Source organism: Mus caroli, unplaced genomic scaffold, assembly GCF_978045245.1.
Source record: "Mus caroli unplaced genomic scaffold, Mus_caroli_1 scaffold_18, whole genome shotgun sequence".
In the NCBI taxonomy this organism is placed as follows: Eukaryota; Metazoa; Chordata; class Mammalia; order Rodentia; family Muridae; genus Mus; species Mus caroli.
Genome location: NW_028227273.1, coordinates 23,768,979 through 23,788,080, shown reverse-complemented (window position 1 = coordinate 23,788,080; position 19,102 = coordinate 23,768,979). Strand labels below are relative to the sequence as shown.

The following is a 19,102-nucleotide window of genomic DNA, read 5'->3' as shown; positions in this document are numbered from 1 at the left end:
GCACCACTAGTTACAAGCTGTGGGAACTGACTTGAGTCACTCCTGTCTCCGTTGAATATAATTACAAAACGAGCTGGGTCTACTGTGGCGGTGCAGGAAACCCAGGCTGTCATTTGACCCAGGGAACATCAAAGCCAGGAGCTTTTCTCCTGACTCCAGAGAAAGCTCTCTTTCAGGAATGAAAGGCACCTTTTCTCCCTCTTGACTTGGGTTCTTTGGTGATTTTAGAGTTTGGGAAATAACAGACAGGAAGGAAACATCTTGCAGGCAACTTCTGCTTCTCATCTCCCCAGCAGACTTCCCCAAGACAAGTGGCATGCCTGCTGAATTCTTGTAAAGAGGAGCGTGCAGGGAGAAATGTGGAAGCTAACATTTAAAAAGTTATCACACTGCAGAAGGACCGGCTGGCGCACGTAGAACGGGAGAGACAACTGGAGCAAAAGGGGGCACTGCAGATGTGCTTCTTGCGAAGTCAGACGACTTTGTATTGAAGGCAAAGGACGGGCAAGGACAGATCTGCCCAAACTAGAGTGGGTGGTTAGTATTACTGGCTGGAGGGATAGGAAGAAAGCTCTTTTGCCCTTCTGGACTTTCAGAGGAATGGAGAGATTTACTGCAACCAGGGAGAGGTCACATATTGGTCAACTGAAGAGGATGTGACTTGTGCTTATTGTAGCCATTCCTTAGAGAACTTTAGACAGTAGACATGCTGAGGTAGGGTGGACATGTGATGACAGTACTGGAATTGAGACTCTTCCCTAGGTTTCCGACAAAGATGACTCAATGGTTGGTAGTGCCATTAGCTGGGATATGAGATTCTGGGCCAGGGTCAAAGAGGAGTACAAAGGGTGGACTAGAATCTGACGTCATTGTGAAAACCACCCAGCACATGCACACAGATTTCCCAGGTGTTCAGCCGACGAGAGCAGGAAGGAACTTCAAGGAAATGGTGGTCAAGAGCGTCTCTCCAGATGCAGGTCCCAAAAGGAGTCCGCCATGTTTGGCTTCGAGAGGGGTCTTGGTGACTCCAGCCTGGGCAGTATCATGGGTGGGGGAGGGACAGGCTTTCCCAGGAGAAGCTTCATGCTATTCCAGGTAGCTGGGCCTGGTAATGCAGCCTCAGAGGGAAAAGTAGACAGCTTGAACGGGAGTGTTGCCTAAGTTAGAAAGAAGGAAGGGGATGGAGGCCCATTTTTACAGATCTCACAGCTCATTAAATCCTTCTAAGATTTACTGTGCCTAAATAGGGAAAGAATAAAGACAAATTAACCTCACACGGAGGATAGCTGACACCCATTAGTGAGCTCCAGGTGTTTGATTAGGATGAAACATACCTTTGTGGAGATTAAACCTCATTAAACGTTTGAGGCGCCCTTTATGAGTGGTTTTCATGTATTTTGAAGTCTACTATTTGAGACCACAAACTCACACGTGGCACCCAGAGAAGTTTAGGAGCACGGTTATGAGGAAGAGAGAGCTTGCTGAAGATCAGATTGGAGAAGATGCCCACCATTTTTTTTTAAAAAAAACTTTCTCAGGAACCAGGCTTTGACACAGAAAACACCTTAAGTAATTACTAGCTGAAATAATGTTCATGCGTATAATGAAAACTGTGGCCTATTCATATTCAAAACATCCATTTTCCAATATTTAAATCGATGAACCACTGTAGTAAGATATCATGCAAGACCTTAGCAACCGTCATTTTGGTTTTCTCGATACACGGACTTTTATTTTTTTTTTTTATTTTTCTTACATTACCCAACAACAGTGAGTTCAGGTACTACCTAGAAACATTTTAATAATAGTTTAGCAAAGCATCCTATTCCACTTCTTAATTGTGAAGAATGTTACTTGGGCAAATTAAAAATAGGCACCAGATAAACAGAGACAGCCTTGTCAGTAAATAAGATTATGCCGCTCTTCTTCTCTTCCTTCTCTTCCTCTTCTCTTTTCCTACTCCCCTTTCTCCTCCTTCTCCTGCTTAGGCTTACTTGCCAGCACATCTGTTGGAATCTACTTCTTCAGTCTTCCAGCTCATACAGAAGACCACCTGAAACACCGACCCTTGTGGGACTGAGCAACTCCTAGACTCCTGACTTCCCATTCACAGTTGCCCATTGTTGGGCTGGTTGGACTGCAGACTGAGTATAACTAAGACCCTGGGGATTATAAACTAGTGTAAGCATATGTGGCATCTACATCTGGATTCTGGGGAGTAAACCCAGGTCTTCATGTATGGAAGGAAACAGGAAGCAAGACAGGAAGCAGTCAGAGGTGACATGTCTCCACGTGCTACAGTAACTTACTTCCTCGAGTTTAGTCTCATGTCCTACAGTTCCCAGAATCTTCAGAAATCATTCATCATCTGAGGGCAGGGCTAGACCACTCCTCAGCATAGTTCCAAAGAATTCCACATCTTACTCTATAGAAAGCTGCTCAGCCCTCTTCACTGATGCTCTATCCACAATGGCTAGGAAATGGAAACAACCTGACTGTTCTTCTACTGATGAATGACTAATGAAAACGTGCTACAGATGGACTATGGAATATTACTCAGCTGTAAAGAAAAAGAAAATCATGAAAATTTCAGCAAACAGAACCGAACGTCTTCTGACCTTATAATAAAATGGCTTCCATCACTCAGATGGAGTCAGGCTGGTCTATCACTAGCCCCAACCAATATATCTACAACAGAAATCCTGCTCCCAAGGCTCAGGAATCATGTGGAAGAAGAGGAGGCAGACCGATTGTAAGAGACAGAGGGAACAGGAAGTTTGCTATGAGATTTTTGTCTCAGAAATGTCAAGGAAGCTATACCCACGAAGTCTCAACTTGGCTGTTTCAAAACCTGAACAAGGACCATACCAATAGGCATATTAATATGGAATGGAGAATTCTTAGGGGACCCCACCCCTAGACAAAGAACTGCAGACAATTAAGTAATTCTGAGTGGGAGAAATAGTCTTCTCTAGGGAAGAGACACCCCAATTAGTTATCCAGTACAAAATGACCAGTCCTGAAATAATATACATAAAATTAACATGTATGTGTTTATGAGGCTGATTTATATATCTATGAATGTATGTATAAGCAATGAAAAAAAAGAGGCCATGAATATGAGCGAGAGCAAGGAATGCATGAGATGGGTTGGAGGAAGGAAAAGGAAGGGGAAATGCTGAATTATTAAAAATAAAAACAAAAACAAACAAACAAACAAAAGAATATGCCGTTCCATGGCTTGTAAGGAGAGGCCGCAGTGCACGGGGGTGGGGGTGGGGAATCCGGAAAGGATTTGGTTTTTCGAGACATGGTTTCTCTGTGTAGCCTTGCCTGTCCTGGAACTCACTCTGTAGACCAGGCTGGCCTTGAACTCAGAAATCCACCTGCCTCTGCCTCCCGAGCGCTGGGATTAAAGGCGGGCGCTACCACACCCGGCTCAGAAAGATATTCTTAAACAAAACATCAAGACAGCTTGCTACTCTAGAGTCAAAACATCTCGAGCCAAACTACATTAGGGGCAACAAGGTCTTCTCTCTTTGAAATGAAAGATACATCTAGACTAGCAGATGGATGATTGGTGGGGGAAGGTTCTTGGCCGTGAAACTGGAAGGTGGTAGAGTCAGAAGGTGAGGAAAGACTCTGGGCAGCGAAGCAGATGGGAGTTGGGTGTGCCCCAACTTTACAGGTATCAGCTGGGGGAAGTCGAGGAACAGTCAACAAATATTTAATTAGTTCTTCCTCTGCCTCAGTAATAGTATGAAGCAGGCAGCCACTAGAGAATGAGGAAAATACTATAAACATGAACCAGTCCTTCTGAGTAAGGTGTCAAAGCCCAGAGGGGGCGGTGACAGAGGAAGGGCGGGTTGTCTGCTGCTTTCTGCATGAAGAGAGGAAGGAAGCGTGAGAATATTTCCCTCCCAAGGTAGGAGGTAATGAAATTATCCCGAGAGAAACAGGAAAAGTCAAGAATGAAAAGCTAGAGAACAAACAGTAACAACAGCGTGTTCTACAGTCCAGGCTGCAAGCTACATTGGGCTCCCTATGGGAATCACACGTAATACTCAAAGCGCCCCTCGAGGAAGGTGTAGCTGTCCCCAGTGCATTGACTTGGGGATTGAGGACTGGGTTCTCTGGGTTTAACTGCACTTCCCCACAGCGGAGGAGTAGTATTTCTCGAGCATTTACGGGAAACTTTCAACCTTGAAAACATTCCTTTCACTGGTAGATCAAATGAAGAGCCACGCTGAAGTGAAAAGTCCCAGTAGGCTTGGGTGTCTCTGTGGACCTTAGTAACTACTGAGGCAATCTGGTTGAATTCCACAAGGCCGTACTTAGGCAGGGAAACGAAAGGTTTCCCGGGTCCTAGCACAAGACTATGCGCACCGCGCTTCATTGTTGCAAAGAAACTACTGTGCCCAGGCCCATACAGGAGAGAGTTTGTATAACTGCATGGCTCAGCGGCCGGGAGACTGTGTCTCACTGTTCATGCTCGCGGTGAGCACGAAGAAATTAACAAGCATTTAGAAGTGATGCCATGGCCTTCCACCTCTACTTCCATCGAAAGAACCAGCTGCAGATAAACAAGACGAAAAGCAGCCGCCGCCACTAACACGCGCAGCTGCAGCCGTTAAAGTGCACTTTTTAAGTAGGCGGTGTTATCACCGAGCTCCAAGGGTAAATAAGGAAAGATACGGGTTCTGCAGTGATCCCATGATGGTGCACTCGCGTTACGCGGGGACACCATTATGCAGCAGACCGTTTGCACCCATTTTTTGGCAGCTGGACTCTGAAGCCCGGCGCAGCGCCGCAAGGTTGCCATGGGGACCGGAGGAAACTTTTTTAAAGCGCCCTTCCGAGGCCCGCGCCGGCGTCGAGCTGCTCTCTCCCCGGAGGGGCCCAGGGCTCGAGGCGCGCGGCCGGCGGGGGCGGAGCTCGCGTCACGTGGCCCGGCCGGGGCGGGGCGTGCGCGCAGTCTACCGCCAGCTCGGCCGCCGCCGCCGCCGCTGCCGCTGCCGCCGCGTCCCATTCATGAGGCCCGGCGGGCTCCGCTGTAGCCCGCGGCTTCGGAGGCGGCGGCCCCGCCCCCTGCTCGCCGGCTTCTTGGGGCATCCCTGCGGGGCTGCACGACAGTCCGCCGAGTGAGAGCCGCGCGCGGTGCCGCAGGTAAGCGGGCCGGAGACAGCGCCGGGGCTTCCCGGGGGGCCGCGTCCCCGCTCGCGGCCTCGCCTCGCGTGGGCCACGTAGCCGCGGCCGCGCCGCCTGAGGACGCGCGGGCGTCTGCGGAGACCCTCACGTCGGCAGCGGTCCTCCGAGCCGCGGGCGGCGCGCCCGGGGACCGCAGCCCCGGGCCTGGGGGAGGGGAGCGGACGCCGGCGCGCGGTCGCGGTCGCGGTCATCCCCCGGCCGGGACTGGTGAGGTGCAGTTATTCCCTCAGGCCGTTGGCTTGCCCTCCGCCGCCGCCGCCGCCGCCTCCTGCAGGCCGCCGACCGGGTTCAGATGTGAGTAGCCTGTTGCCGGCGACCCCCGGGGCCCTGGAAGGTTCTGGCGGCTGTGGGAGCCGGAGCTCTGAGGCCCAGTTTTGAGCGCCGCGGATCCACCCCAGCCTAAGAAAATTATTTTCATTCAAATTTAGGATGGCGTTTCGGAGCCATAATTATGCAGAACAAGACTAGGAAGATCGCCCTCGCTTTCAGAAAGTACTGGAACGCAGGATAGTTGGAGAGGCACTGAGGGATTACTGAACAAGCGGCCACACACGTATTTTAATGCATCTTTGAGACTTAAAAAAAAAAAAAAATTAAAAATGGAAACGGAGGCTCTTGCATGGCGCTGAAGCTCATTTGCCCAGCAGTAGGGATGCTGGTTAAGTTGGTACCAAACCTCGCCTCACTAATTTAAAACGTTACGATAACACAAGTTGAATTTTGAAATCTATTTTGGGATCATTTGCCGGTTAGTGTCTGTGTTGATCCGACGTTGGTTGCTTTCACTGGCTTAAGACTACGAATCGTGGCAGGTATTGCTAGACTGGGTTAGCAACCCAGCCAGCGACCAAGTGTGGGAGGAAACAGGTGTTTTAGCCCTCATTGGGCTGCCCTGCCCGGTGTGCCCTCTCACATTGCCCGTGGGTAGCCACCTACGGGGCTTCCTCCTAGTTAAATGTGTTCTTGATTGTGGTTTATCGGCCCCAACGATCTTCAAGTTCGAAGTAGAAGCAGAATAGCTGTAGCATGCTAGACATGAAAAAATGGCTGGGTCTACTTTCGCGTTTGTGGCAAAATTGAGACTCGGCAGAGCAGCTGTATGCTTAAGAGGCTCTGGAAATGGGAGCATTTGAAAACCCTTGAACGCCAAGTGCAGTTAAGCAGATAAAGGGATAAAGGTCGGAGCTTTGTTTCTTGAATGGCTGTATGTTTGTTCTCCTTGCTTAGCCTTCTGCGTTTTGGTTTACTGACTGGACTATCCCCTGCACTGGGCACAGGATCCCCGCAGGCAAGACTCCAGTAGCTGTTTATTACTAAGCACAGAGGCTGGCTTTTAGAAGAGCTTTGGTTGGGGCTTCTTGAATGAAGGGAAGAAGCTGCAAGCAGTTTGTCCTTGTAGGTCAACTGGGAGCCAGTGGATCTTCCTGAAATGAAATCATCAAATTTTCTTGTGGGATAATCTTGGTGCTATCACGGGTCAGAGGTGGTCAAAGGTAGACCAGTGACCATTACGGTGGACATTTTGTTGTGTTTAAATATTAATATTGGACTTAAATATAGTATAGGTCACTGCAGCTATCCTCTCTGATGGTATGCATAATATACTTCAGAAGTGGGATATGAAGTTGGAACCCTTCTTGCTGGGAGGTGCACTGGGCTGCCTCCCTTAGGTGTCCAGCAGCCTGTGGGCAAGATTTTAAGTCTAAGTTAAGCCTATGTGTCTTTTCTTTGAAATCCTCTGTCTGACCCCAGGGCCTGTTGTCATTTTGTTTAGGGGTGGGGCTGTAGGAAGCGTACCTTCTCAATCAGCTGGTCGGCAGTGTTGCAGGAGTTGATGAGCAACTTTGCTTTAGCTGTGTCTGATTCCCTTCATTGCTAAGTAAATTAATACTTTTGGCTTAGGTTCAGGGTCCTAGGACCTGTCACCTTCATGGCAAAATAGCTTATAGCTTTGTAGTCGGGGCTTCAGTTGTCAGAATCCTGTGTGAACTATGTCTCATTAAACATTGGAATGGGGGCTGGAGAGATTGGCTCTGTAGTTAAGAGCATTGACTGCTCTTCCAGAGGTCCTGAGTTCAATTCCCAGCAACCACATAGTGGTTCACAACCATCTGTCATGGGATCTGATGCCCTCTTTTGGTGTGTCTGAAGACAGCTACAGTGTACTCATATATATAAGATAAATAACTCTTTAAAAAAATTTGGAATAGCTGGAAGATATACCCTGCAGCAATAACACTCTGATGATGTCTTGATAATAAAGTTTTTATGTGTTTGAGACAGTCTCATACAGATAGTTCAGGTCTTGAACTTACTCTGCATTGTGTGCCACCATAATTGGTTTAGGAAGTTCTGAGACTTGAACTCAGGGCTTTGTGCATGCTAGGCAAGTACTCTACCAACTGAACTATATCCTAAGCCCCCTGTAATAAAATATTTGAATACATTTTCTTACTCACTTTGCTAACAGTTAGGGGATCTACCTCCCCTACAAATTTCATAGGTAAATGTGTGTACCTGTGTTCATGTAAACAAAGAAGGGAGTCAGGTGTCTTCCTCTATTACCTTATACCATATTGTTTTCGGACAGGGTCTCTCCCTGAACCTACAGGTCATATATTTAGTTACTCTGCTAAGCCAGCAATTCTAACACCAGTTGTCTAGACCTGATGGTGCTGGGATCTGAACCTAGGTCTTCATGATTGTACAGCAAACATTTTTAGCCAGTGATTGATCTTTCCAGCCACAGCAGTGTATTTAATAATTAAACACTTCACATGTTTCAGTCCTGTATTTTTCAAGATGAACATGTAAGAGAAAATCACTCACTCTTGGGGACCACATGAAATCAGTAGGGATCCCTAACTATTATTGGTAGCAACCCGTATGTGGTGGCAGGATGGCCGGAGTACTACTCCCCTGTGCATTCTGTCTGTCTGCCTCACCTCCAGCCCTGTTGTTTATGGCAGGAAGCTTGAGTTGATCATCTCCTCCTACTGTTATTAGAATCTGGAAAGAGATAAGAGGAAGAACAAGAAGAGAGGCAGCCCAAGTCGTTATCCCAGTGCTTTGGGATCCGGAGTCAGAAGGAACTCACCAGTTCCACGATTAGCTAGCCTGGGGTACAGAGTGAGATCTTATCTCAAAACCAAGCAAAAACAAACAAAACAAAACCCGAGAATGTGTTAGGAGACTTTATTACATTGTAAGATCTATACCGTGCGGTATGACAACACAAGCACTTCTTTTCTAGTTTGATTCACAGACTGCAGTTGAGTCTTTTTAAAACAGCTTTTTACATTTGCTGATTTGTGACCCTGTACATGTGTCCTTCCAGCACGTGGGTTCCAGGAACCGGCCTCAGGCTGACAAGCTTGCTGACCAGTGTCTGCCGAGCCCTCACAGGCATTAGAGTCCTTTACGTCAGAAGCCTTTGGATATTAACATTAAGGGATCTTTGTAGATAGCTGTTAGTGATGTTACTAAGAAATCAGGAAAGAAGGTAGAACCCTAACTTGTATATCATGTTAAAAACAGTCACCTCTACCTCACCTCTGTGCAAAGCCAAGGCAGTGTCTCACTGCTAATAGTTTTACAATTCTTTTGGATTATTAGGGTTACAATTGAAAGAAAAAAGGTGTGGTGGGGGAAACGGCTCTGGGAACGTGAGCTTTTCAAATGCTGCTTACAGGACGGCAGTTTTTCTTACTCTCCGAGCTTAGGTTTGTAATTGGGTGCTGGTCCTTATGTGTAATGACACACATTTTGAATAGGAACTGCTGTCCAGTGTAAGCTTTGTATCTTTGGTGTGTAGACGCTGGCTTCCAGAAGGACAGACCTAGTGGGGGTTGGGCTGCTTTCCTTACCCAGCCTTTGTGCGGTTTCTCAGAAGGCTCGCACTTCTAACTTCATTAGCTGTAACGGAATTAACATTATTAGCTGACACTGAACACTAAATTAAATGCCACTTGACTATAGCTTCATCTGCTTCTTGCATTCCCTCCATGTATTGCTGAATAGTGTGTGCACTGTCTCAACTCTTCATTTTTATCAGCTAGACACATAAAATGTTAAGTGACGGTTTATAAATTCTAAGTTGTCTTCAACTCTTGTCTCTCCTGCTCTAGAATATGCAGTGATCCATTCTTAGTTTTCATCTTTGTTCTCTGAGTTTTTGGCTTTTTTCTTCCCAGACGCTAATACCCCCAGCTCCCCACATCTTGACTAACTTCTGCTTTAGGCGTCAACCCCCTCACACGTGGTGGCATGCGACTTTGTGTTGTGTGCTGCTTGGGTATTTCTTGTAGTTGTTAGTCATTATCAGGGTGAGTAACTTGGCCTTCTTAAACTTTCTGCCGTCCTGTATAGGCAGAGCCCCTTTGATCTTTCTTTAGTGTAGGTGCTGAACTAGAGGGAAATGTAACCTTGAGTCCAAATCCTGGGAAGTGAATCCTTGGCGGTACAGCAAAGTCTAGTGGGAAAGTAGGACTTGAGGACTGGTGGCAAGTTGGGCTGACACCTGTGGAGTAGGAGTAGCAAGGTAGGATCTGTCAACTACACGTGCTTCTGTAGGGAGAAGAGGAGACCTCAGAGCAGGTGTGCGTGAGAGTGCTAGCGGGGCAGAGGCACTGCTGAGACCTGTGAGCTCATGGCACTGGGGTGTGTTTTAAGGTTTGGAGTATTCTTTCAGTATTTTTGGAGTAATAGTTGAAATTTAAGTAGCGTTTAGTGTGGCTTAAAGAGACCAGAGTTGTAAAGTTTAGGAAACATGATTAGAAACAAGTATTTCAATGAGAAGATTCTAGATGTGATCTTCACGGTTCCATCAGATAAGGAGGAGGAACTACAGGCAGGAAAAGCATCCTTTAGATGTGCCAAGGTTGGTCCAGGAAGAGAAGATAGGTATGTGGCATCCAGTACCTTCTTTAGTTGCTGGTTGAACTCTTGCTCTTATATTCTGAAATGTAATTCCTGAAATGTAATGGAAGGGATAGTTGACACAAGAATATTCATTTAAACACCTATTTTTAAATCTATATGGTACAATGGCTTCATTTTTGGAAACAGTCTTATGCATCCCAGACTGGCCTTGGACCCCTAGTCTTCCTAATTCACCCCCCCAAGGCCTCTACCTGGCCTGACTAAAAGAATTTTTTTAAATAAAAAGTTACTGAATTTTAAACAAAAAGCTCATCGATGAGGACTGAAATGGAGCAGTGTTATCTGGCGATTTGGTAACGGGAGGTTTTGGACTGTTATCCCTTACGTCAGTAGTTAATGTGTTTCGAAGCTTGGGTTGGCGTTGCTTGGATTGTGCTGTAGTTTCCTCCCCGTGGCTGAGTCTGTAAAGCTGTGCTCTTTAGGAAAGGAGGGGCTTCTCTCAGGAGAGGCTGTAAGTCAGGAATGTCTGGGCTTCATGAAGCATCTGTGGGGAAAAACCCTTTTTAAAGGGATGCCCTCGTCATTATTTACCTTTTTAAACACACCAAAACATCTATCCACATGCTAAGTTTCCTTAAATTGCCTTGCCCTTGTTTTTGGTGTGTAAGAGGCACCCATCTGACAGCTGTACCATCCAATTAAATATGAAGGATGACTTAGAAAAGAGAAACTGACTTACAGTGTATTGGACAAATGCCTAATAGAAAGGGTTGGTTTTCAGTTGTAAGGCTTTCTAATGGTTCGTGGCTTACCTAGTTCATAGTAGCCTACCTAACCAGTGTGATGCAAAAGGGTGAACTTGAGAATCTGAGCCTTCAACATGGTCTATGCACTAAGCTCAGTCTGTCACGTGGTGTGATGCCTACTAGACTCATCTAAGGATGTAGCTTAGCTTTATAAAACATATTGCTACTATCATCACTTGATTAACACCTTCTTTGGGCAGGCATGTATGTGCTGAGAGCTTTATACTCACTAACTGTCTTAAGAGTCCCTATAATACTACCAGGTAGAAAGCATGGCCCTGCTTTCTATGTGAGAATTCTGAAGCCAAGAGATGTAGGGAAGGGCTCACAGCAAATAGCTACCCTCCTTTGGTCCTTGGGCCTTGCTGCCCAAGGACTTACAATTCATATGCATTTACTTGATATCCCTAAGTCAACTTTAGGAATCTGTTTTTGCTTGCATTTGCTAGAATAAGAAACTGTTCTTAATGCCAGCATTTATAAACTGGTAGTAGAGTGCACCTGCTGTGGAGCCCTGGGTTTCTTGGAAGCATTTATGTGTACAAGGCCAATTGAACCAGGGAGAGGAAAAACATCTGGGAAAATAATGGCATTGAGAGGCCCCACCATTGCCTGTCAGGTGCCTATTCTGGGACGAACATCATCCAGCTGTTGTTCCCCTGGGGACCTCTCATTAGCCTGAGACTGGGTCAGAGGAAATGTTTAAAAATTGTTTTTCAAGTATGGAAGGTGGCTCTGTGTCACTGTTGGGAAGGAGGAGAAATGGTTGTTAGACTGTTTGACACACGCGTTTCAGCAGCCACTGTGCTGCTGCCTTAACGGATTTGCTTCAGTCATCTTGACTGTTTCTGACTTGAGAGTATATACCAGATCCCCTCAGTACAGTACTGAGCAGAGGGACTACATTAAATACTGAGCATTAACCTGTCAGCATTAGATGTAGAAGTGCCTGTCTCTTTCTGTGTTCCAAGTCTGGATTCCATCACACTGGTACCCAGCTGAGACCTCAGTACTGCACATGGATGGATCCTGTTTGTCCTCCAGGGCTTTCCTCAGTGTCACTTGACTCACTCAGTACCTCCATGTGCAGATAAGGTCCCCGTGATGGGACCTTTTATTTTATGTAATAGAATCAATGAGTGGCTAAGAATCTTTCATTAAACGAAGTATATTTAGAACCACTTTATATGTATTAGCATATATTAATTGTTAAAATAACTGACTTTATCGAGGCATTTTCTCATGAGACTTTTGGCACATGGTTCACTCGGTTGTCTCTTATTGGAGACCTGCATGCCTGCCCGCTTGGCTATGTCTGATATTAGATGAGGGTGTGTGTTAAAGCATACCTGTCTGGAAGACTGCGAGCTGAGGGCAAAGGGAAGCCTGAAAGTAACTTGTAGTGCTGTAGGGGAAGTGAACTAGTCGTCTTACATATAAAATAAAGCAGGGTTTTCTAAACGGAGGCACTGAGGGTTAGGAATGGGAGTCAGCTTAGAGAATTGAAAGTGAAAGGCAAAGAAGTATCTTAGGGAGAGCTCCTGTGTTTATATTTTTAGTGTGTCAATGTTTAGTTGAAAGATTTTTTTTTTAATATTTCAAGGAAACCATTTTGTGTGCTTGCATAGATTTTCTTCCTTGACTCTTGCCTTCCTAGCGACAATATGAGCAGTTTTGTTGCTGATGGTTGATAAAGTTAGGAGTGAATATTTTTGTGTAAATTCTAGTTCATGTTAATAAAAATTGTGAAGCATTTGAAATAATCTTATTCTGTGTATTGGAAAATCCTGTGTGACAGTTTTAATTGTCAAATTGATACAGCCTAGGAGTTAGCCTGGGAAGGGTTGTGCACCTTGGTTTGGCACAGCTGTGGGCACAGCTGTGGGGATCATCTGGATTTCTTTACATGATGTGGGAAGACACAACCTGAAAAGGGACTTCGAGGTTTCCTGGTGTGGAGCTGTGGACTGTGCAGAAGTGAGAAATTTGCCTAGGGTAACTTCTCAGTGTAACTAATATTTATCTAATATTTAATACTCAACTGGTATAAGCAGTTTTCACTGCTTATGTTTTCATAGGTAAATAGTGTGCAGAATTACACATGTGCAGTGATTTTACTTTTTCCTATACATTTTGTTTTCTTTGTAGTGAATAGTGGTATGCTGACTTTGCGTGACTCCGGGCTCACATTGCCTGACGGTCAGTGGGGTCTGCGTCCTGTTCTGAGTATCTGAGTCTCTCCCCCGTTGGGTCCCTTGTCCTGATTCTTTATTCAATTTCTTGCTTATCTGGAATTGTTACCTTTGTGGCATTTACTGGGTTTTTTTTTCTTTCTTTTTTTAATTTGTGGTTCTTTCTCTCTCCTCCTCCATCTCTTAAATCTTCATGTTCTAACTTTGCCTTCTCTTACTGAAGTGCCTTGGTTTATGGCTCTGATTTTCTGTGTCCTCACCTGGGAAATACCTGCCTCACTCCTGCCCTTGTTTTGTCCCTCACACCTGAGAAGGAAGATGTGTTACCAGAGTCTGCAGGCCAGAGGGCGCGAGAGCACCAGAGACTCACGGGGCCTCTGTCCTTGTGAAGCTGAGGAGGTCAGAAGGCAACTCTCCAGGAATTGGTTCTTTATTTACACATTGTTAAGGCAGGGTCTGTCTCCCTTGTTTTTGCTGCTGTGCTGGGTATGAAAGCCTCACCCCATCCCAATTCTCTGATCCCTACCTTCCATCTCCCCAACCATCCTGCTGGCCCTAGTTTATGTCTTCTAGGGGCCAGGACAGCCAGGGCTACACAGAGAAACCCTGTCTCAAAAAACCAAAAAAAAAAAAAAAAAAAACCAAAAAAAAAAAAAAAGAAATTGCTCTCCTAGCTGATATCTAAAGGGTGGGAATTACCCATGTCATTTTTGAGAGTACAGTATCATGCATTTGGAATTTTATATGAGAAATAAGTATATCATTCCAGTTGATAAGTTGAGGTTGTTTGCTTGCATTGGAATAGATTCATAGATAGCCTCTGCTACTGTTGTTTATGATGTAATCCTGTGTGTGTGTATAGTTTGTGAGGGCATTATGACAAACTGTGGGTTTAGGTAGCGTGAACAATAGGAAGTCATTGTCTCAGAGTTGACTCAAGCTAAGATCAAGGCTGTCTGCAAGGGTTGTTTTGTTTTCTTTGTCTTCACCGTCTTTTGTGTATGAATCCATTCCAAATCTCCTGTTTAATGTAAGGACCCTTTTATATTGGATTAGGGCCCATTTGTTTTTGGAGGTGGGGTATGGTCTCTCTGTGTAGCCCTTGCTATCCTAAAACTCAGAACTCTGCCTGCCTCTGCTTACTAAATGCTGGGATTACAGGCCATGTGCCACCATACCTGGCAATAGCATTTTATTTTCAATATTTTATAACTTTTTTTAAAAAACTGAGCTAAGAACCCATTCTGAAGAACTAGAACCAGAGCTTAGATTTCATGTCTCCATCCCCAGTGAAGGGTGTGGAAACATTGTGTCATTGTGTGGCTTAGCAGGATGTATAGTTACAGTAATATTTTTAAAAATGCCTTGAGGCACTGTCTGCAATTTTCACTGAAGATCAGAAAGTCCTTAGGAAATAATTCTCAGATTATAACTGAAAGTTTTTGTTCAGTCTTGTGTAACCACTAAAATTTCTCAGATGTTTAATAGTTTAGCGTACTTCATTCTTATTTGTTTTCTAAAGTAATTCAGAGGTTGGCAAGAACAAAGGATCCATCGGTGGGGCCTAGCACAACAGAATTAGTCAGGTTTCTTCCAGGAGAGCCCATTCTGATGCTTCCTAGGGTCTTTATACTCCATTTTCCAGTTGGCAACCTTCCTGGAGTTCTCCTTAGTTTTCTTATTCTGGTCTTTCCCTGTTCCTACATGTTAAAGTAGCCTCTGCCCCGTCCCACCCCACCCCCTCTTACTTTCCTCTCTCCGCACCTTCCTCCCTCATTTCCCAAACATTTAGATTTTATCATGGCACACTGAGGGATGACTGGCTCAGTGGGTAGGCATTATAATACTGTCTCAAAGGGGAATGCTGTAGTTTTGACCTCAATTGTGTTCCTTTCCATTTAAGTTAGGTTTAGAGAAATACAAGCCTCCAAAAGTGAAATGTGCATAGGCATGAAGTATTGCCACTGACACCTGCTATGCAAAAGTTGGCAATGAGCCTTGGAGTTAATAACAGGTACAGAGATTTTGGTGGCTGAGAGAAGGCCTTTGGGAGAACCAAGAAATACTTGGTGTAGGGGCATTGTTCTGTTTGTGGATGTGTGTGTGAAGATGTATGTGGGGAAATGCTGTTCTAGGGTGTAAAAGTATCAGTTCTTTCTGCGTCTTCCCTGCCTAGTGAAAATGGAGTATTGATAGCCCATTACAGATGGCATGTAACACTGTTAATGGCAGCCTCACCTATTACCAAATTATAACTTTAGTAGTTTTTAGTATTACCCTTTATTATATGAGTAGTGTAAGGAAACTGGTGGCTCTACTAATGAAAATGTAGCTATGAAAGAGAATGATTAAGAACACAACCAAAGGTACAAAGACTGCTGTGGTGTGTGTGTGTGTGTGTGTGTGTGTAACCTGACACATTTAGCCCCTTTTTTGCCCATGCAATATATACATTTATACATTTATATACATTTCAATTATTCTGTCATACTGGAAAACACCTCTCCCAGTAAATCTTTTAACGTTAGAGGTATTTTTCACCCTTCACGGTAGATTAAGGTTTTACAAATAGTTTAAAAAGTTACTCACTGCACTATCTGATGATGAGTCATGCATATAAGAGAAATGAACTAAGTTTTTGGCTTATGAGTATTGTGACTATTGAAAGAGCACTCTTAGAAGCTAGATGGCTCCCTTTTCAGAGCCACATTGGGTTCCCAGTATTCATGACAGATGGCTTACAAAGACCTGTAACTCCATCTGTAGAGGAACCCAATGCCTCTGGCCTCCACAAGTACCTGTTAAAATTAATAAAAATAAATAAGAAAGAATTCATGGGTAGGAAAGAGGAACTGATAATGTGCTAGGTGGTAATATGTTGATTATCAGGGCCTTAAGAGGTGACTCACACATAGCCTTCATGTTAAATAGATTTTGCAGAGATGTGAGTGTAATTTGAAAGTGTTGCACACCGTGGGGAAGTGCCCCTACCTGCCTGAGTACAGGCCTGGGAGAGCTCAGGCATTTAGCTTCACCTTTACAGCTGTTTCATATGGCTGTAGGCTCTTCTGACCCATTTCTGTCTTGTCCTGCCTGCTTGTAGTTGGACTGTGAATTAGACCTATCCTGTTCAGCAGTGAACTGAAGAGTGGCATTCAGTTGGTTGAGCTCCTCAGAAAGGGAAAAGGATTCGCAAAGCTAAAAAGACATAAAGCACTGTTGATGGCAGTGAGAATTTAGATGAAGTCATTTGTATTTTCCTGTGTCCCTCTCTAAATAGTGACCTCCTTCATGGTAGGGACCCTATCGACAGTTATTGATTAAGCGTGGACTGTGCGTGGGATAGTTTTTGTCTTTAAGTAGTTTCTGGGCACCACCTCATGGAGTCCTAACCACAGTCCTACCTGATAGGTGTTCCTGCCCCAGGTCAAGCTGAAACTGAGAATGGTTATGTGCTGCAGGTTCCTATCATAGCAGGTGAGAGCGCTGTGTATGATGTTAGACCCACTGCCAACACTTCTAAGCACCTAGCAAACCCGTCAGTCACAAATAAGTCGTGTAACTTGGTGGCTCTTGTGTTGCTCGTGAGGGCGTATAGCTGTAAACCCAGCACTGGGGAGACTGCAAGGAACATCATGAGTTTGAGGCCAGCCTAGGTAGGCTACCTAGTGAATTTTGCCAAGGCTGAAAAATGAAAACCTGTCTCAGACCTAACCAACCATCAAAAACAAACAGAACTAACTAAATATACAAATGAAGAATGGTGATTACCACCTGGGGGCAGGTTTGCTGCCAGCAGACTTTCAAAAGTAACCAGAATTTGTGTTTGTTTTGTTTTGTTTTGAATTGTTACAGTTTAGGAGAGGGTGCTGCTGACATCTAGTGGTTGAAGGCCAGGGACGCTGAGTGTCTTTTTATTCCCAAAGATTTATCTGACCCCAAATGAAGTACGCTAAGACTGGGAAAACCAGACTTAAAAATGTATTAAAAGTTAGAAAGCCAGGCCGGGCATGGTGGTGCATGCCTTTAATCCCAGCACTTGGGAGGCAGAGGCAGGCGAATTTCTGAGTTCGAGGCCAGCCTGGTCTACAGAGTGAGTTCCAGGACAGCCAGGGCCACAGAGAAACCCTGTCTTAAAAAAAAAAAAAAAAAAAAAAAACAACAACAACAACAAAAAAAACTAGAAAGCCAATCAGCATTCCTGTGGTCTGGTCACTGACCCCCACCCCCACCCCCACCCCCACTCACTGCTCTGCTGTTCTCCAGCTGTTTTTTTGTGCAGCCCAGGGCATGGTATGAGGCAATCTGACTGATGCTAACCACCAATTCTCTTGGGCAAATTGAATCTATGTTTAAAAACGTAGCTAGAAGTCTGCAAAGAGAGAAAGCCAGCTTATGTTTCAAATGTTCTAATGTTGCAGTCTTTCTAGAGTGCAGGGAGCAGAGTTAGAGGATGGCATGGTTCCTGGCCTGTAGGAGGAAGTATTTGGTTAGTGGACATTGTATTTCCATATCCAGATCTTGGAGGGATGAGCGTGCATGTGTGTACATCCTGTGCTACTTTAAGGACTGTTGTCATGTATGTAGTAAAGCCAGACTGAGCTTTTGGCTTTACTACATGCATGTGGTGGCTCTTGGTTGTCAACCTTGACTATATCTAGAATTAACTAAAACCCAAGCAGCTGGGTATAGCAGTGAGGGGTGGTTTTTCTTAATGAAGTTATCTGAAGTAGCCAGACCCGCTTTTAATCCGGATCTTCTTATGTGGGAAGACCCACCTATAATCCAGACTTTTGGAGGTGAGAACATCCACTTTGAATGTGGGCCACACCTTCTGCTGGCAGTCTATAATGTAAGGACGTGGAATAAGGAAGCTTATTCTTTCTACCTGCCTCTCCCTCCTTTGATGGCTTTAGAGTCCACTTCTCTGGAATTCTGGCATGTACTGAAGACCAGCTGAGCCATCCAGCGTTGTGGACTGAACAGCTACTGGATTCTTAGCCTTTTGTTGGTAAATAGCCTTTGTTGTATTACCTGGAGCACAACCTGTAAGCCATTATCATAAATTCTCTTTCTATATATACATAGATTTATTCTATAAAATTTGTTCCTTTAGAAAACCCTGCCTGATAAAGCATATTTTAACTACTTTGTCTGAGGAATAATTGAAAATTTTTCTACATCTGCATGTTCTTGTTTCACAAATAGTAGTTAACTTAGGTTCTTGGGCTGGGGGCAGTGACTCAGTGAGAAAAATGTTCATTCTGAAAGCACGGCACCTGAGTTTGAATCTCTAGATCCACATACAGCTAGACACATTATCAGTTGTCTGAATTCCGTGCTTCTATGACAATATGGGAGGCTGAGACAGGAGAATTTATATAGTCTGGATATTAAACTCTCATCAAAGAGGAGTTAAAAATATTTTCTTATATTCTTAGGTTGTCTTTTCATAATGCCCCTTGATATAAAATATGCTTTCAATTTTAAGAAGAGTACTCTCTGCATATTTTACTCATGTTCATCCATGTCATTGCAAAGATGATTTGACAGGAGAGGCCAGAAGAGGGCATCGGATCTTCCCAGAACTGAAGTTACTGAATTTGTGAGCTCTCATGTTGGTGTTAGAAACCAAGTCTGGCTCTCTGGAAGAGTAGCCAATGCTCTTAGCCACTGAACCGTTATTCCAGCTCCTCTGACATCTCGTTGAATCTCTTATTTTGTAATCTGTGAGGGAAAGGAGTAAGAAAATGTACCTTTCATCCAAATTCTAAGGATCAAAGATGAATACATACGAAGGACTAAGAAATGTGACTTTTCCATCTGAGAGTCCCCAGCTAGCCAGCAACTCTGACAGTGTGGCATCAGTCTGCCCCAGAGGAGCATCTTGACATTGGGGATCACAGGACCCCATGTTCTGTTGCTTTAAGTGGAAGACAGACTCCTGTGGTTTAGCTTACCCAAGGTCTTCAGCCAATCATCCAAATAACTGAAAATCCAGGGGTGGTCTAGAAG

The 19,102-nt window shown here is 44.7% G+C and overlaps 1 protein-coding gene across 2 annotated transcripts in view; it reads left to right on the top strand.

The window, feature by feature from the left end:
* Positions 1–19,102, top strand: part of Lpin2 (lipin 2) — a 108,494-nt gene that overhangs the window by 37,935 nt on the left and 51,457 nt on the right. Inside the window, exon 1 of one of the 2 annotated variants that reach the window (XM_021186181.3) lies at positions 4,995–5,166. The exons of the other annotated variant lie outside the window; for it this stretch is intronic. The gene's annotated coding sequence lies outside the window, so the exon portion shown is untranslated. Of the gene's footprint in view, positions 1–4,994; positions 5,167–19,102 lie in introns of those variants that run through there. 2 annotated transcript variants of the gene reach the window in all.